The sequence below is a fragment of the Notechis scutatus genome, chromosome 1 (genome assembly GCF_049901735.1).
Source record: "Notechis scutatus isolate UNSWTSFEM ecotype Mainland chromosome 1, rNotScu1.2, whole genome shotgun sequence".
In the NCBI taxonomy this organism is placed as follows: domain Eukaryota; kingdom Metazoa; phylum Chordata; class Lepidosauria; order Squamata; family Elapidae; genus Notechis; species Notechis scutatus.
This window is the reverse complement of record NC_142009.1, coordinates 74,232,132-74,250,759: the sequence shown is the minus strand read 5'-3', so window position 1 is coordinate 74,250,759 and position 18,628 is coordinate 74,232,132. Positions and strand designations below refer to the sequence as shown.

The window sequence follows — 18,628 nt, the reverse complement described above, 5'->3', positions numbered from 1 at the left end:
CCCTCGACCAGCAGTGGTTCCAAAGCTGGGCCAAACAGTTTATCTCCCATAATGGGAGCGGTGGCCAGCTTGACCTTATTCTTTACGTCCGCCTGCCAGTGTTTGAGCCATAGCATGCGTCTAGCCGTGACGTGCGACGTGATGGCCCTGGAAGAAAATTTTACCGACTGGTAAGTGGCGTCAGCCGAGAACTCGGCTGCAGCCACTAACTTCGCTATATCCTGGTGAGCTCTGAGATTGGAAGCAGGGATGTGGTCCTTGAGCTGACGTAGCCAGCGGATAGAGGACCTCATGAAAAAGAGGCGACCGTAGCTGATTTAATGGCCCAGGCGTCAGATAGGTGAGCCCTGCGTGGCGCCTGCCCGCCCGCCTGTCCTCAGGTTTCAAGGCCTCTAGGGCCTCACTAGGGGTAGAGGAGGAGGCTAGACCCACAATGGGGTCATCAACCTCCGGGATATTCAGAAGGTTAGACAGAGCCGAATCGAGATTAAAGAATCTCTTGTCTTGGCTAGAGGGAGTGGGAGGGGTCCCTGAGGAGGTAAGTTGCTTCGCTACCAGATCTACGAAGATGGGAGGGGATGGGATGACCTCAGCTTCCACCACTGGTTGGGTGAAAATGGAGTCTTCCGGGCCCTCTGGGACAGGGGGGGTTTCTGCAGTGGACTGGGGAAGAAGGCCAGAGACATTCTTGGCCTTAAGGAGGAGGGACTTGAACATATGCGGTTTGAACAGCCCCCCAAAGGAGGGTTGGTCGGGGGAAGGGTCCTCGTCCTCCGACATCTCCCCCTCCATGATGTCAGCCTCTAAGAGGGGTTCACTGTAGCGGGAGGATCCCATCCGGGAATCCTCTTCCTCTTCCCTGAAGTCCCCAAAGTCCCCTTCCTCCTCCACCTGGGCCCCAATCGGAGGAGGGCTGTCCCTCTGAGAGAGTACCTGATCAACTGGGGGACCGGTTGTGGAAGGGATCTGATTGATATCGAGTCGTGCTCGGAGGCTCGCGGAGAGAAGCCTGATCTGGTCATGTGTTGTAGTCCCTCTGATATGCCCTGGCGGATGGCTGATTCCATCCAAGCCCTGATGTGAGGTGGAACCTCGGAGGTAGAGGGTTCATCGTGGCGCAGACCAGCGGCTGTGGGTGTAAAGGTGGCTTCGGGGTCTGTCTGGTCGGAGGTCCGGGGTCGGAAGACCCTGAAGCGAACTGCGCCTAGGTAGGGAAGAGGGGTCTGAGGGGAGAGATTGAGCAGAGGTAGAAGGGTTTGGAGGAGGAGGTATTGACGGCTCCGAGCGGGACTCCCTTGAACGCCGGTCAAACTCTTTTTCCAACGCTTTGTGGCGCCTTAAGGCGTCACGTTGGGCGGCCTTGGAAGGTTCCTTGTCCTGTCTAGAGCCCTTAGGTTCCTTGTCCTGCCTGCGCAAGTAGTGGGACTTTGCCTTAGCCTTCAAAGAAGGACGTTTAGAGGGATTGTCGTCTGCCATGTTAGATACAAACACTAGCAAAGGCGGTTGGCTCGCCCAGATCAGGCCTGGATGAGGCCGGGTGAAGGTGAAGCTGGCCCTCTCCCCTTTTGGAATTTGTTGTGTACAGAGATAACAGTAAGGTATCTAAGAAATATAGTATGTACAGAAAAATAGATACTCTAATTTGTAATTCTTCCTTTTCCTTTTGATTGATTTTTTATCTTTATTATGCTTTTGTACCAAATGTATATACAGGTTATCCGTATATATTTATATATCTACGAAAAAATATTATTGTACAAAACAAAAATTATTATTATTATTATTATTATTATTAATTATTATTATTATTATTATTATTATTATTATTATTATTATTATTATTTTAATATATTCCTTTTGTATTTGTATTAAGTATATATATATATATATATATATATATATATATATATATATATAGATTTCTTTTTTTTTTTTTTAAAACAGTAACCGTAACAGTGAGAACTTCGTATATCTCAGTACAGACCAATCAGTCAAATAAACACCTGAGGCCTATGGTAGAAGAAAGAGCCTCTGGCAGCAGGCCTCCAGACAAGAAAAATAAAACCGGAGGGGGTGCAACTTCGCCCAAAACGGGCTGCGGGAGGCCAACAAGTAATAAAAGAGCGAGCCAGGTGGAAGAAATGGGCAGCTAAGCTTTGACCCAAGGCCTGGGGCTCCAATTCACCGCAGCTAAGAATTTCAAAATGGCGCCCGACCACGATGCGGAGCCAAAATGGCGGCCGCAAGCTGAACCGTCGGGACGCCTTCGGGACAGAAAGGGAGGGCTTTGCTGGTCAGCTTAGCGCCTAGGGCCCTAGGGGCGATGACCCTCCCGATCGGCGTTTAAGGTGGGGGGAATCCAGCTGTAAAGAAAACGCGTGCCACAAGGCAACGCGGAGGCAGCGCGATCTGATAAGGGTGGGGGGTCGCGCTATCGCGCTGCGAGCCCGCAGCTTTGCCCCAAGGACGGGGAAAATTTTCCCTTAAGTCCAGACCCTTTGCGCAGGAGGAGGAAGGAAAGGCAAACCTTATGAAGACGAAGTTGGAATAGGCAAGAAATAGGCAAGAAATGTACGATCAGCCAAGGAGCTCTCTGAAAACACAGCCTGACTCTTCGAGGCTGAGCAAAAGACTGGGGAGACGCTGCGCGATACCACGTGAGGGGCGGAGCGTTTCCTCATCTAAAGCTCAGCCTGCAAGAAGAGGACTCAGAAGCACATCCCAGTCTCTGGATGCTCCGAGCGGCTCGAGGGAGAAGCATAAACCAAGAACACATCTGTATTGTTTTTCTAACTGACAAGGAAATTCTGACATAAAGTTAGCTACTAAATTAAACCTAGTTTATTTCTAAGTAAATGTACATAGAATTGCAGTTCTAGAAAGTGGCCCCTTTCCCATCTATGTATTAACTGAGCCATTTATACTGCTCAAAAAAAGAGTGGTTGCACTCTTGAGAATTAGTTCTATTCTTAAAGGTGCTATAAGCGAGTTTTAGGCCAAAGCTGTCAGAACAATTTACAATTTAAACAAAAAAAAATATAAAATTCAGACACAGTATCACCTAATAAAACCAAGGAAAAACAGTTGCAGTGCAAAGTCCTAAAAGACACCTGTGCATTTTGAAACTTAACATTTAAAAAAAAAACCTTGGTTGAAGTCTTGTAAAATACATGGTATTTTTCTCTACAGAGGTAATTCAATAACCAGGTGCTACCATGGAAAGGCTGTTTTGCTAGTAGCTACTTACTTAACCTGAGCAGTGGCACCTGGAGATAAAACAGATAACGCTGAGGTAAATATGGAGATGATGCTTAGCTAGATAGCTTGACTCATTTAGCACTTGAAAATATGTTTTTACCACCAAACAGAATAAGGTTAGTAAATCTCTCTAACCTAATATAAAGCACTCTCAGGCAGCTAGGTCAAACATGTTCAATCAAAGTCTTTATGGCTAGATTTGGTGAGGGCTAGGAGCAATCCTCAAACCACATATCCAGCCTAGAAACATTTTGGCCAGAACTAAGAGAAGAGGCTAATAGCAGCACTGACCCAAAGTGGTTCAAATCAATCTGTTATTTCAAATAATATGACTTCTGAGCTTTGGCAAAGCAAATCAAGTCAAGATATTATCAGTTGTCTTTCAGCCAGAGCATAACATACCCATACTGGACTCCAAAGAATTTCTATAGTCAAATCAAGCTTGTTATTACATAAAAATGTGCTGCTGGATTGGGCCCTGCCTGCCTACTTTGACTAATTGAAGGGATAGCTTCTCCCATATACATTAGGCCAAGAGTTGCATTGCTCTTCTGCATATGCCCTTCCTTGAAAGAAGACCATGGAGAATCTATTACCTTGGGCCTTTTAGACTTCTCTGGTAAGCTTAAAAAAATAAATAAAACTTATTTTATACTTTTATTTATTCCAGCAAACTGGAACAGCCTATATGGAAAAAAAATGCTGTTCTAAATTACCTCTACATCTATTTATATGCTGTCAAAGTGACTCCAGGACAGGCCTGTCAAACTGGCAGCCCTTGGGCCAGATGCATCATGCACAGACCACACCCACCCCCAGCACCACAAAGGCAAAAAAGTCATGATGTGATTTGAGTTTGACACCTGCGCTCTGAGAAATATGGAGGCAGAATCTTCTTTCTTAGTGGATCCTACCTCCAGCAGCAAGATGCTTCAGAGGGCGGGAGCCATGGCAGAGAAAGTTTTTCTCCTGGATCCCACTAGCTGAAATTCCTTGACTGCACCATACCCCTTCTGCTTGAGCAAGTGGGGCAGTCCAAACCCACTGGCGTGAGACAGTTCCTAAAGTAGCCTAGTCCCATTCCATAAAGGACTTTAAAGTTGATATAGTCAATGCATTGCCAGTTGGATCCAGAAGCAGACTGGCCACCAGTGCAGCTCACCTATATTGATCATATGTTGTTTTCACTTTGATTTTCATCTTTTTTTTTTTTACTAAATTATGTGATGATTTATTGCTTTAGGATATTTTCAATTATTTTATGACATTTCATTCATTGTGATCAAGTGAATATGGTAATCACCACAAATAGTCTGTGCTGGGAGTCAAACATTATAAAATTGTAAAATAAATCCACAGCCCACAAACTGCATCTGTGTCACTTTGCACAGGCATAATTCTATATTATAAACATTCAACGTTTAGAATATATTTCTATTCCTTGTGTGTGTATGCCTTTTCTTTCAGCTCTTACATAAATATGGATTGCAGACAAAAGTTTGTACAATGTGTACTTGGAACTGTCAATGACTTTGGTTTTAACAACCATCAAACTGCTTTTGTTAGATGTAAAGAGGTAGAATAACATTCTCCAACTGCTACAGCTTATGATAAACATACAATTTGCAGCTGTTCCCACCTTCACAACAAATCAAATGAATGCAAAAAATGTACACACCCAACAGTTAATGTTATTTTTAAAGACAGCTGTAACCACTGGAGGAATCCCATAAATGCCTATAGTACTTTATATTATAGAGCTGGAATACATTTTAATATCAGCAGCAACATTTCAAGATTGGTACAACACATTTTCACATTAAACTAAACAAACTTATGGAGATCCCTTGAATGATTTGTGCATACTGTATTCTTCATTTGTTCCTATTTACTGGTACAACCATAAGTAAACCAGGAATAGATGTGCCTTATAACGAACGGCATGTTCAGGGAAGAGTCCTAAAGTCCTGCAATGCAAACATTGCCTGATTTTGAATGTACGTGGATAGATATCAATGCATGAACAAAAGGGGAAGGAAGGTATTGCATTTGCTTCCACCTTTCCATGGATGCCACTATTTATCATGCTCTTCAAAGCCAGTGACTTGACTAATAATTCTCGATCTAAGAATCTTAATCAAGAAGAAAGTCTGATATACGAACCTGGAGTGTAAGAGAAGCCACTGTTAAATCCACCCTCCCCCCACACACAATTCTATAACACTTACGGATCTATTTTCCCCTTCATTCACTCAAACTCGGAAAACAGAAAACCTAACCTAGTCCAGAATTGGAGCCCAAAGCAGTTCAGGGCCATTTAACAAAAAGAACATGTATCTGCCACCTACACAAGATTCACGTAAGCAAATTCCTCATTTTGTTTACAATCCAAGAAGCTCCACTAACAAACAATATGTAAACAGATTCCTGATTTATCAAGCTGTACTAATTTTTTTAAAGCAGCTATACAATTAATGTCTATATCATTTTTATTCTTAATAGAAGCTTAATAATACCATTCACACTATGGTTATTAATGGTATGAATTAATGTATAAGTATAATACAACTAATATATTTTTACAAAACATACACAATTGATCCTCATTATGAAAGTTCTGTCCCAGGTAAAACAATCACAAATAGTAAGAGCTTGAATTTGTAGGAATTACAGGATTAGATTCAGAACTTATGGTCATCCTTTTCCTCCTACAAGTGTACAGCTTCTCTCTTCTTCCCAGAGATTTAATGTGCAATATTCTTGCATTAGCTCCTTCCCTTCCTAAGTTGGCTGTAGCAGATTTCACTGGGTCAGCCCAGCCATGAAGCTCCACGAGGAAGTGTTACAGCAACTAACCTTCATCTTCTTTGGAGAAACTTGATGGGCTGGGCTGCTTTGCTTCAATGACTTTTGTGCTTCAATGCACTCTTTCAAGATTTTGATGGAGTAGGCCCTTAACTGTATGCTAGTGCTGCTCCAGGAGTCTTAATCCAATTGCCATGAGCTATTTGTGAACTTCCCCAATGTGACAATTGAATATTCCCTCCACTTAAACACGATAGATATCAAGCAGAGCCTAGTGGAGAAGATGGCAAATGTGAACCAAACCATGCTACATTAGATGATCAGGCTGGTTGACCAACTGTATCCAGCAACTGTACATCAATGGCTCCACATCAAGCTGAAAAAGTCAAACAGTGTATCAGTGAGGTCTTCTTAAGATTCTTGGGTTAAGAAGCAATGGATGGAAACTAATCAAGGAGAGAAGCAACCTAGAACTAAGAAGAAATTCCCTGACAGTTGGAACAATTAATCATTGGAACAACTTGCCTCCAGAAGTTGTGAATGCTCCAAAACTGGATGTTTTTAAAAAGATGTTGGATAACCATTTATCTCAAATGACATAGGGTTTCCTGCCTAAGCAGGGGGTTGGACTAGAAGACCTCCAAAGTCCCTTCCAATTCTTCTATTCTGTTCTGTTCTATTCTATTCTATTCTATTCTATTCTGATGTTTGACATATTTATGAATAACTTGAATGAAGAGTTAGAATATATCATTACATTTTAGACAATGCAGAGGTGATGAAGGAATGGACAATAATCTTAAAAGACAATATAGAAATAAAAGGAAAATTTTGACAAACTGGAACAAAAGGCAGAAATCAGCAAAATTAATTTTAACTATAACAGACACGAAGTCTTTCACTTGGGGCAGAAAAATCAAAAGCATGGTTTTTAGGATGTGAGGGATCATACTGGGCAGAAGTATATGAAGAAAGAATCTAGGTATTTTGGTGGATAACAAGTTATCTTGGCCCAGTTTAACCTGGAGGAAAGAAAACTGCAGGGAGACATGGTCAGAATTCTTCCAAGGCAACAAAAACAGTAATTTTGAATTATAGAGAAGTAGATTTTAGTTGGATGTCAGCAACATTCCCTCCAATTTCTGACAGGCCATGTGCAGGGGATGGGGGAAAGCTTTTGTTCTGCTTTTCCCAAACCAACTATACATGTGTATACCACAATATGAGTATACAAGTAAGTTGAAAATATAAACAATAATATGTTAGCATATTTACATATCTCTTCAAGGATAGAAACCAGAAAGTATAATAATTGTCGACAACTTAAAAAGTTGTGCCTGGAAGTCATTTGGATTCCTGGCAACCATCCCCACATTTTTCAGAGATGGTTTGCCACTGTTTTCCTCCTAAGGCTGGCTGGACCAACTCCCACCTACCCCTAAAGCTGGCTCTGGGCCTAAATTTGGACTCACAATCTCCAATTCCTAGCCCAGTGCCTTAAGTGCTACATCAAACTGGCTCAATGGATACACGCTAACAAGATTATAATTTAACCTCACTAGTCATTGATCACTGATAATTGCAAACAATGTTTTGTAAGTATTTTTAATCCCTCCCTTTTAAATTTTATGTGCAATAAAAAATATTAGAAAGAAAAAAAAAGCAGTGAAAGGGTTCAGGGGTCCCAAACCTGGCAACTTTAAGACTTGTGGACTTCCACTCCCAGAATTCCTCAGCCAGTTATGCTGGAAGTTGAAGTCCATAATTCTTAAAGTTGCCAAGTTTGGAGACCTATGATTTAGATAGAACTTTCTTGTTTATTTCCCCTATTATTTCTTTCTTCTCTGGATGTATTCTGGACTTATTTAAACTTTCATTATTAATTTAAAAACTGACATTTTTATACTATTAACAATAACCCCAAACCTTTTTTGCATGTAGAAATTCCACATATATTAATTAATTAGTATTAATTAAACATTTTCTGAAATGAGGGAGGGAAGAAATTAAATGGGGTTTCTTTGGGGGGAAGGGGGTGTAAGGAGGGAAATGAATTCAACCTTTTTTTGGAGGGCGCTCCTTCATACTGTTAGGGCTCTATTACTCCAAGACTGGAAAAACCCTGGGCAAAAGGCACCAGCTCATTTAACAGCAGGAGCGAACACTTAGTACTCCTACCATGAACTCCACACCCTGCGGTGCTACCAAACAACCTTTGCTGCTGCAGTTAAGCCAAAGCAACGAGCTTGCCTAGGACGCTTCACAAATTGTGAGCCTGAAGTTTTATGTGGTTACATTTGTATTTATTATTTAATCTGAATTTTGTGCATAGTCTGCCTTTTACTGTCTGTGCAAGTTTCATTAGTGGTGTGCATGCATGCATGTAAATGCATACAAGTACTTAAGAGGGAACATTGGACAGGAGGCTGAACTCAGTGATTTATGATTTTTCACTCTATAATTCTAACAAAGCATTCTACACATCTAAAATTTCTATTATCAGAAAAACATGTAATTATCCTTCTTTAATTTAGATAACTTAGGTAATTTTCTTTCCTTAATTTTCTAAATTAGGTGATTTAGTACATTTAAAGTAATAAAAAGTGCATTTCAGCTCTGTTGAATTAGTTTTTACTACTGTACTAAGATCTACCAACCATAACTGGATAAAAAAAAGATTCTGAAAAAAAAATTAAAAATATAATTTCAAGGGTTTGAGTACTCAAGCTTAACTGAGCATATAATCTATCTATCCAGTGTATTTATTGTCACAAGTGTTCAATACCTAGGAACAAAAAAATCCTTTAATTATTTTCAAATATACAAGACTGCCCATTTTTACAAATATTCTAAATGTTCTATTTCAAATTATCTCAATTAAACAGAATATTACCAATCATATTTCTACGGTTGGAATTCACATTTGAATATATATCTTTTCTTTCCTAAAAACTGCACTCTATTCTTTCTTTCATCTGTGTAAGTCATTGTGTATTATATATACTAAGTAATTAAAAGTTCAGTTCCTGGCACAGTTTTAGTTAGTTATGTATTTGTCCAAATATTTAACAATGATTATATCTCATACCTAACAGCATATTGGCAACTATTTAAGACAACTAGGTAGATGAGACCTACGTAATTCTTTTAAATATCATCCCTTAAATACAGAAAGCAAGCTGGGCATTGTTATATCCAATCCCATACCCAAAAAAAATGCTACCAAAATGATAGAGTACTATTGATAGAGATATCAACCCCTTCATTACATACTTTTGCTACTTTTAATGCTGGTAGAATGAAAGAGAAGTGGACAATCAACCAGCAAAATGGATTGACTCAGTTAATAATATTAATAAATGTACTATTATAAGGCCTGAAGGACCAGGTTAGGGACAGATTACTGTGGAGAAAAAAACACTATATATGTGTTTGCAAAAAATCAACACTGACTTCATCAGACATAATCAATCAATATATAAATTTCCCACAGTTGTCATCAAAGAATGTGTTCTGCAATATCTAGAAAGACAAACCCTGTCATAGACATATCTTCCACAACCTACTCTTGAAATATAGCATAAACGTTTAAATTATGTTTTCCTCCTTCAATCTAAAGATTTGCAATCTGCAAAACCAAATATTAACTTACAAATTTTACTATAATAAAGCAGCCAAAATAAACATACACAGATACACTAGCAAATAAGTAAGAAAACTAGAATTATATGTACATGTACTGATTTTTTTAATAGTACTGGAATAATGCATCTTGGCTAATGCATCATATTGTTCACGAGGTTACATTTGAAAAGTGTTCAGAAATTGAATTTAATATAAAACCCAATTAGGATGCTAATTAGTGTAAAACACAGGTCTCATATGATGCCTGTAGCAAAATATCCAAATACAATTTAAGTTATTGATATTGATCAGCATACATTGTAATTCAAGGGCCACCTTTCCTATTATGAACCTGTCCCACCATTAAACTCTGAAAAAAAGTACCTACTGAAAAATGCTTCCAGTTTAACCTTTACCCTGGGCTGCTATCTGTTCTGGAATGAACTCCCCAATAACTGCATGAAATTCTGTTCTCCGCTGAAATAGCTTACAGCCTGTTATCTAAAGTACTACCTCTCCCACTATAACATTTTGCAAACAATTTTATTTGTAAGGTATGTATGAGTGGGTGTCTTCAATCAGTTTCTAACTCCTGGTAACCGCCTGGACTAGATAACTCCCTTCAGTTTTCTTGGCCTGATGCCTTCAACATAAAACCAAACTGGGTCTCAATTTAAATTTTAATGGGGAGAGAGAGAAGAAAGAAAACACATTAGCTGCTTTGAGTATTTGCCATAGTAGGAAAGTGTATCAAAATATGTCAAATTAAAAAAAAAATAGAATTTTCAAGGAAGCACACGTATTTCGCTAATGAAAAATGTTAAGCTATCTAACTTAAGCTATCAGTGCTACAGTGATAAAAAATCAACTTCCAGGTAAGAAGGTAAAATCAAATATAATTCAGAGTTTTTATAGCTTTCTCATTTTCATTTCATATATCAACTTCTGAATTCTATAGAAGTTTTCACTTTTTCCCCATCTGCTACCTCTCTTTCTTTATTCCTGACCTTTCTAAATAGGACCACTATTAGAATCTCAGCAAGTTCACTCTGAGAAACTTTACAAGAAATTAACCTTCCTTCCATTGATAAAGTTGTAAAAAAGGATGGGGATTATCCATGCTGTTATATAAAGATCTGATTTGGACCACTATTCCAGGTACAAAACTGGGAAGAAAGCCAAGATAGATATAAAATCCAGCTGGATGGCTGGGCTAATGACTCTTTCTCAGACCAAATCACCTCACAGGGTTGTTATTGTAGGGAAAATAGGAGGAAAGAATCATAGAGCTGGAAGGGGCCATGGAGGTCTTGTAGTCCAACCCCCTGCCTATAAGGCAGGTGTTCTTATTCCATTGAAGACAAATGGTTGTCCAATTTCATACAGCTTTGGATTGCCCACCATACTGGCCCATATACCCATCTTATACTTCGAGAAAAGCAGGCAATGTTATGTGCTGGATGCCAGCATAACAGGCCTTATGACACTTTCAAGCAGCCATGTCCAACTGGTATACTCTATTCTCTTGCCTAAAACCAGGAGGTGGAATAGCTTCTGATTTTGGATATTTTTGCTTAGTCTGAAATGCAACCAAAGGGATCTCATCTTCATCTTCCAGATGGTTTTCATGTCATATGCTGACTGATTTATATCCCACTGAATGTTAACATAATAAATAATAGGTATCTGGGGATTCCACCTTGCTCAGTGCATTCCTATTACATTTTGTTCCCCATCCCAAAAATGTATCCTTTGATTTTTCATTTTATGTGTGCTTTTTTCCATGTTGGTATTTAAATTGTGAAAGAGGCACTGGAATGTCAAAGGAATATTAAAAACAATGGTGTTATGAAGCAGCTGGTGTTCTAAGTATGCCTGTATTTCCAGAGCAACAATTCTGTCTAACTTTGTTGATAGAAGAACTAGGGATTCTTATAAATAATTGTATTACAAACAAACAAGAAAGCCTGTTCCATATTGCTCAAAGTTTATCAAATATGTTAGTTACATTATTCAATTGAAATTATATTACTAAAATGCCAGACTTAATGAAAAGGCAATGTACATAGCAATGTACATAATACTGTACATGATTTATTTTTCATTTAATTAAAAGGTAGTGTACTTTGTAAAAAAAATCCTGCAAAGAAATTTCCTATGTAAAAATTAAAATCAGAGGCTATATTTAAAAGCCTTGAATGCTAGAAATACATCTTGTGAAACTAAAATTCAGTAAGAAACATCTAAGTAGAATTAATTAAAAGAACACATGTAATCTATGAACTTGCAACTTTACTGAGCTTGAAAATCATTATGTATATAAACTTATATTCAGACATTTAAGAATCACAAATGACATTTATTTTGAATATCTTCTTTAAATACCACATGGTTAGCTTTAGTAACCAGTTATCAGAAATTCAAATCATTTATTGAAATATGCATAGGTAGGAACCAAAGAACATCTGTAGTGAATTTCTTTAGTCATATTTTCTTCCAGCAACATATGCATTATACTGTATAGGATGCAGCCTCAATAATTCAAGAATACTGTCTGCACCTTAAATCCACCTTTGAACTAAAAACATACAGTATATACCTTTTAACCTGAGATCAATCATATATTGGGGAAATAGAAGCCAATAAAACAGTTTCATTCTGAAATACCAACATTTCTATAATTCAAAGTGGGTAACTGATTAAATATGAAGGGGCAAAAAATAAGAAGACTAATGGCCATTTACAAGTGGTACATTTTATGAAGCACACAAATTGTTCTAAACTTTGTTAAACCATGAGAAAGAAGAAACGAGAGCTTACTTTAGAAGAAATAACAAGGCACAATATATGTAAATAAACGAATATTTCCTTAAATCTGGATGCAAGGACAACATTTGAAAGATGTACAATTCTGTACATATTTACTCAAATATCCTTCTGACTGAAAAACAACCATCTTACAATTGGAAAGACTGCAGACATCAAAATATTAGAAACAATAGTTAAGAGATAGTTAATAATTATAAGATAGTTAATAGTTAATTGTTAATCAAAGGAGTAGATCATCTTGGCTTATCTTATTCCTATCTTTCCTTTTAAAACTTGTATAAATCAAGTACTTAAAAGTATTAATACAATCAATCAGTTAAAGTTTAGCTGGAAAATTAGTTTATATAAATGCAGGATTATTTTGATGTTATCCGAGTTTGTTTTAATACTGTAATGCCCCACAATCAGTGATTTTATCAAACTACTATATAAGCTGGAAACAATTCTGTTTTTCTAGGTACAATAGTAAGTTAGAAAACATAGATAGTACACAAAGTTCTGCAGCATTTTGAGATCTATTCAGTTTACAAGCCTACCCAAATCCCATACAGGATTTATATATTTTAACTCTAGTCATTGAAGTAGAATCATTTATGTTCAGAGAGAGAAAGTTTCTCTTTAGCAGAGCTTAAGCAAAGGAGAAATATAACCACAAACATATTTCCTGAGCAAGTGTTCATATAAAAGGAGGTTTTTATCTCAGTTTCATATAATTGCTAACTACAATAAAACACAATACTTTCTTCAAACTCTTATCCTCATACCACAAAATCCTTAAAGAGTTGCTCTATACTCTTTTTTAATACTAACAAGCAATCCTTTCACACTAAACAAAAATTCAGCAGCTAAATAACACTGCTAATTTCTTTGTGCTGAGGACATTATGCTAATTGAAAAATAATTTGAAAAACCCTGAATGCAAATGTGGATTTTTCTTCCCAACTATTTGTTTATCACAAAGTTAGAGAAATTTCAAACAACATGCACATGCAATTAACAAAGTCTTGACAAACGATCAAGTAGGGAAGAATTTAAATTTGGTTTAAATCATTTACTATAAAGTGATACTATATTCTAATAATGGAGCATAAGAAATCAGAAGGTGGTTCAAGAGTGCTGTAGTTTCTAAACGATGCAAGAAAGCCATCTAGTGTTAACACTTAAAATGAAAATTGACCCCCCAAAAAAAAAAAAAAAAAAGACTGGATAAAGTATATACTTAAAAGAGTCTTTGCCACAACATAGTTGATTGAAGCAATATTTTGGAAACAAGGACCTGGACTCAGAAACAACTTTTCAAATATGTTTTAATAACACTATACAAGTTTACTTTATATACTGAGACTTATGGTCAAATGCTGGTCAAAGCATTGCAGTGAGCTTTGTGAACTAAATTCCCAATAGGAATGAGAAGTCCTTCTAAAGGTAAGTTGAACAAAAATTCATAAAACGGGGGTATCCTTCTCGCATCAAACCAGGGCACCATCTACTTTAAAGAAATCCAGAAAATTAAACAAAGGGAATATGTGCGCACAGATATTCAGAGGGTGGGCAGGATCCAAGAATGGGCAGCAACAGGGCGGGGGAAACATTTCTTTGTGATTTTTCATACATAAAACATTACAGCGACTGGATTTGCAGCAGATGGCTTTCTTTCCCCCCCATCTAGGAAGAAGAAAGATTCTATCCATCATAAGCTATTTCTCCTCGGAGAGAAACGTACCTGAGATACAAGTACGTACACCACCCCACAGGACAGCGTTCTTTGAAAAGTCAAGTGGGTAGAGCCCGTACCACTGCCATGCACAGTGCAAGCAAAACGAGGATGAAATTAATGTGCGTATAATATCTCGGAGGCGATGGTCAACGTATAACAGCCATAATAAACATTGCAGGGCGAGAGGGGCCAAGGCGGTTCTGGCAGGCGGCTTGTCCGTCCCTTTGGATTTCGCACACACACACACACACACACAGAGAGAGCTCTTTTTTCCAAGGGAGGGGCCCGATTCCCCCCCCCCGGGGGCGGGCGGGCAGGCAGGCACGCAGGCGAAACAACAACTCCTTTGCGACCTCACTTATCCCCGCTCCAGAGTCACACCTCCCTGCCTTCCGACCGCCCATCCCGTCTCCCTCGGAGGGCTCCAGTGGGGAGAAATTCACGGTCGAGCTCCCGATGTCCAAAACGGGACACGCGAGGTCCCCGGGGGGTCAAATCTTGCCAAGCTAATAAAATTTCTCACGCTTCTCTTCGTGGGGTTTTCCCTCCCCTTAAAAGAGGGGCGCCCTTTCTTTTCTCCCACAGCCGCCCCCACCACTCCCCAAACACGCTCTTTCACACGACCCCCGGGGTGTCATTATACCGGCCACCCCAAACTACAAAAGACGCCCTCCCCAAGTCTTCTCGCTTCTTCACCACCACCCTCCCCCAAAAAAAGAGGCATCCTCGGCGATAGGGAAGGGAAGCCGTTTTTCGAAGGGAAGCAACCTCCGTCCCGCGTCTCCTTGCAGCCCCCCCGGGGAAACAAACGCAGGGCGGGCGGAGGCGGCGACCCTCAACTCCTCCTTACCTTCTTTTTCAATAATCAGGTCGCCCGAACGGGCTGCTTCCCGGCCAGGAGCTCATTGACCATCCCGTCGCCCGAGATCTCCGCTCCTCTTAAGAGTCACACGCACCTTTGAACCAGTGCCGGGCAGCGCGCTTCGGGAGGGCGGAGATGGGGAGCGGGGATTCGGTGGGTGGGAGGGAGCGAGCGAGCGAGCGACCAACGGCTTGTTCCCCGCCGCGCGCCACCTGACTGCTTCCCCAGCGCAAGAGAGTTGCACAGCCACTCCAGGCGAGCTGCGGCTCGGTCCGCCTCAGCCGCCGGATGGGAAGGAGGGGGGGGGGAGAAAGAAGAGGCAGATTCGCTCCTCTCCCCAGCCACGCCTTCCCAAGCGCCTCGTTGGCTCCCGTCGCTCGAGGCGTCCCCGCGGCGCACGCGATTGGGTCGCGCCCTTTCCCGTAGGCCCCGCCCCACCTCTCGCCACTCCTTTTCCTTCCCTTTCTCTCTCTTTTCTTTTTCTTTTTACAATGGTGTGTTTTTTTTCCCGGCCTTGGGAAGCAGCCGCTGCCGCTGCCGCCGCCGCCTTCTTTCTTTCCCAGGCAGCAAGGGCGGGGTTCGTCTCCTGACAGTTCTGCTTTTGGAGGGGAGGGGGGGCAGAATCTCCTCACTGGGGAAAGTTTCATCTGCGGAAAGCCCTGAGCGGAGCGCGGGCTTACTTGGTTCGCGATGCGCGTCAGAGCTCGTCGGAACGATTCCCTATCGCTTTTGCTGAGGGGAGCTTCTGAGAGAAGCTTTGCATTGGCCGGATTCCCAGCTGCACCGCAAACTCTTAGTTCGTTTTTTTTTCTAGGGTGGAGGAAGATGAGGCGCTAAACTAAAGAGCGGGAGGAGGTTGCAAGGTTAGGTCCTTCTGGAAAAGTAAGGCGGACTCCGGGGTTGCGGAGGCTTCGTAACCCCTCCACGCACATATTTTTGTGGAGAGGATGAGCGCTTCCAAAATAAGCTCCTGGTCACAGCAGCTTAATTTCAAGACAACGATTCCGCCCACAATAAGATGCTAGGTCAGATTTTGCAGACACGGTCCTCCGTGTTACTGAGCTATAACTCTCCTCCATCCCTCAGTCGAGGTAAACAGGTTGAAAATATAATTCAGTACATCTGGAGGTTATTGGTTGCGATGGTTGTAATATGCTATATGTTTTAATACTGAAATGCCACACAGTGATTGTATCAAACTATAAGCTGGAAACAATTCCGTTTTTCTAGGTACAATAAATAATAAGTTAGAAAACATAGATAGTACACAAAGTTCTTGCAGCATTGTTGAGATCTATTCAGTTTACAAGCCTACCCAAATACAGGATTTATATATTTTAATTCTAGTCATTCAAGTAGAATCATTTATGTTCAGAGAGAAAAAGTTTCTCTTTAGCAGAGCTTAAGCAAAGGAGAAATATAACCACAAACGTAATACTTCCTGAGCAAGTGTTCATATAAAAGGTTTCATGTAATTGCTAACCACAATAAGACACAATACTTTCTTCAAACTCTTATTTTCCCTCATACCACAAAATCCTTAAAAGAGCTGCTTTATATTATTTTTTAATACTAACAAGCAATCCTTTCACATTAAACAAAAATTCAGCAGCTTCTAGTAGAACTAAATAACACTGCTAATTTCTTTGTGCTGAGGACATTACGCTAATTGAAAAATAATGTGAAAACCCTGAATGGAAATGTGGATTTTTCTCTCTCCTTCATCCCTCAGTCGAGGTAAACCTGTTGAAAATATAATTCAGTACATCTGCAGGTTATTGGTTGTGATGGTTGTAATATACTATAATTTAGAGATCTCTACTGGAAGAGCTATCCCACTACAAAACTGAACATCAACCCAACCAAAAACTTATTTAAAGTAAGAAAAACATTTGGGGTTATCACTATGAGCAAATAGTAACAACAATCTCTCACCTATCTGACTTCCTTATTTATCACATAACATAACAAACATATTACGTTCAGTTATTCACAGCAACAGCACAACTTTCAACCAGATTTTATTTTACAGCCTACATTGTTCTCCCAAAGAAGAAAATTTACACACTATATATGAGACAATGTATGTCATGCCTGGCAGTCACTTGGGTTTTAAAATATGGGTTTTTAAATAAATTTTATTGTTTTTTAAAACAAACATAGACAAACAAAACATAAAAACATCAAGCCATCTTCCATATATATGCATACAGTGTGTCAGTTGGTTTACAAATTGTTTTGTGCTTCCACTTCGTAGTCTTCAATTACAATTACATTGTATATATTCTCATATTGTCAATCAAATATTAAATACATTAAGGGTTTTAAAATATGTTAAAGTTCTTCCCACTGTTCTGAAACCAAACCCACTTCTCTAATGGTTACATATTTTTTTTAAAAAAGTACACTTATTTGTATTTCAAGACTTTCGACTTAACAAATAGTTGACTACAGGTCAAAATGGAAACTGGGATGTTTAAAAAAACATATTAGGAGGATATGAATGCATTGCATAAAATGGCATTTATTAAAGCATTAGTTCTTCAAATGAAGGAAAAACACATCCTATAATAAAGGAAATCTGAATTTACTGAATCTGACAATATAGTGCTGGCAAGAAGTGGATTAACTATGCATTGGTTTACAGCAATGCTAGTTTCCAAGTCAGAAAGATAAAGGTCTTCATGCCATAACTTTGAAGTTTGAGTGAATCATAAAATCCATTTCTCTGTCAAGTGACTTTGGGGTATCATCCCCCAAATATTTTCTTACCATTCTTGAAGGCCTAGAATTGACTAAACACAGGGAAAATGCATAGATCCTTGTAGCAGAAAAAAGACAGTTTTTCTCAAGACTATTTTTGTATAGTAAACTATATATTTATTACATGTTTTTGCACATGATTTGCCTGTCACAATTTAAGTTCTTTACCAGACTGACATAGGGATTAGTCATTGCTGAATGACTTTCACTATGTTTTGAAACAAGTAGTACAATGACATGCACAAGAATCCAACTGTCATCTAAATCTCATTGTTATGACTAATCTTGAAATAGAGCAGACACTACACTGTCACTGACACATACTCAGGATTGTTCTAAAATATGCAACCAACCAAGTTTTCATTTTCACCTCGAGTTTTCCCACGCAACCAGACTTCCTCCTGACTTGCTTTATTATACTATGAAATTTTCTCCAGATGCTTTGCTTTAAATTTTACACAATATTAGTCCAACTATTGGGGCAAACAATTCTATGAAGGATTTCCTATTGTTTTTTAAAGAACAAGTGAAAATCATATTGAATAGTCCACTGTGCATAGCCAAGTTCACATCAGTATCGTCTAAAATGTACACATTCTGAATGTAGTTACATATTCATCCATGGAAATGTATCTCTCTTTGTTCAGAGGGGAGATTTTTGCCAAACAGAGAGCCATTCATGCATTCCATAAACACACATAATGCATAGTTCCAGTGATATGATCATCAAGCTGGTATTTCATCAGAAATGATCAACTTACGTAGTATAC

General features: G+C 39.3%; 1 protein-coding gene across 3 annotated transcripts in view; it reads right to left on the bottom strand.

Annotated features, from left to right (window-relative positions):
* The window catches only part of SIPA1L2 (signal induced proliferation associated 1 like 2), a 92,045-nt gene extending 76,656 nt beyond the window's left edge, over positions 1-15,389 (bottom strand). For all 3 annotated transcript variants that reach the window (XR_003371044.2, XM_087967932.1, XM_026669445.2), the window contains exon 1: positions 15,084-15,389. The gene's annotated coding sequence lies outside the window, so the exon portion shown is untranslated. The remainder of the gene's footprint in view (positions 1-15,083) is intronic.
* Between the last annotated feature and the right edge of the window lie 3,239 nt (positions 15,390-18,628).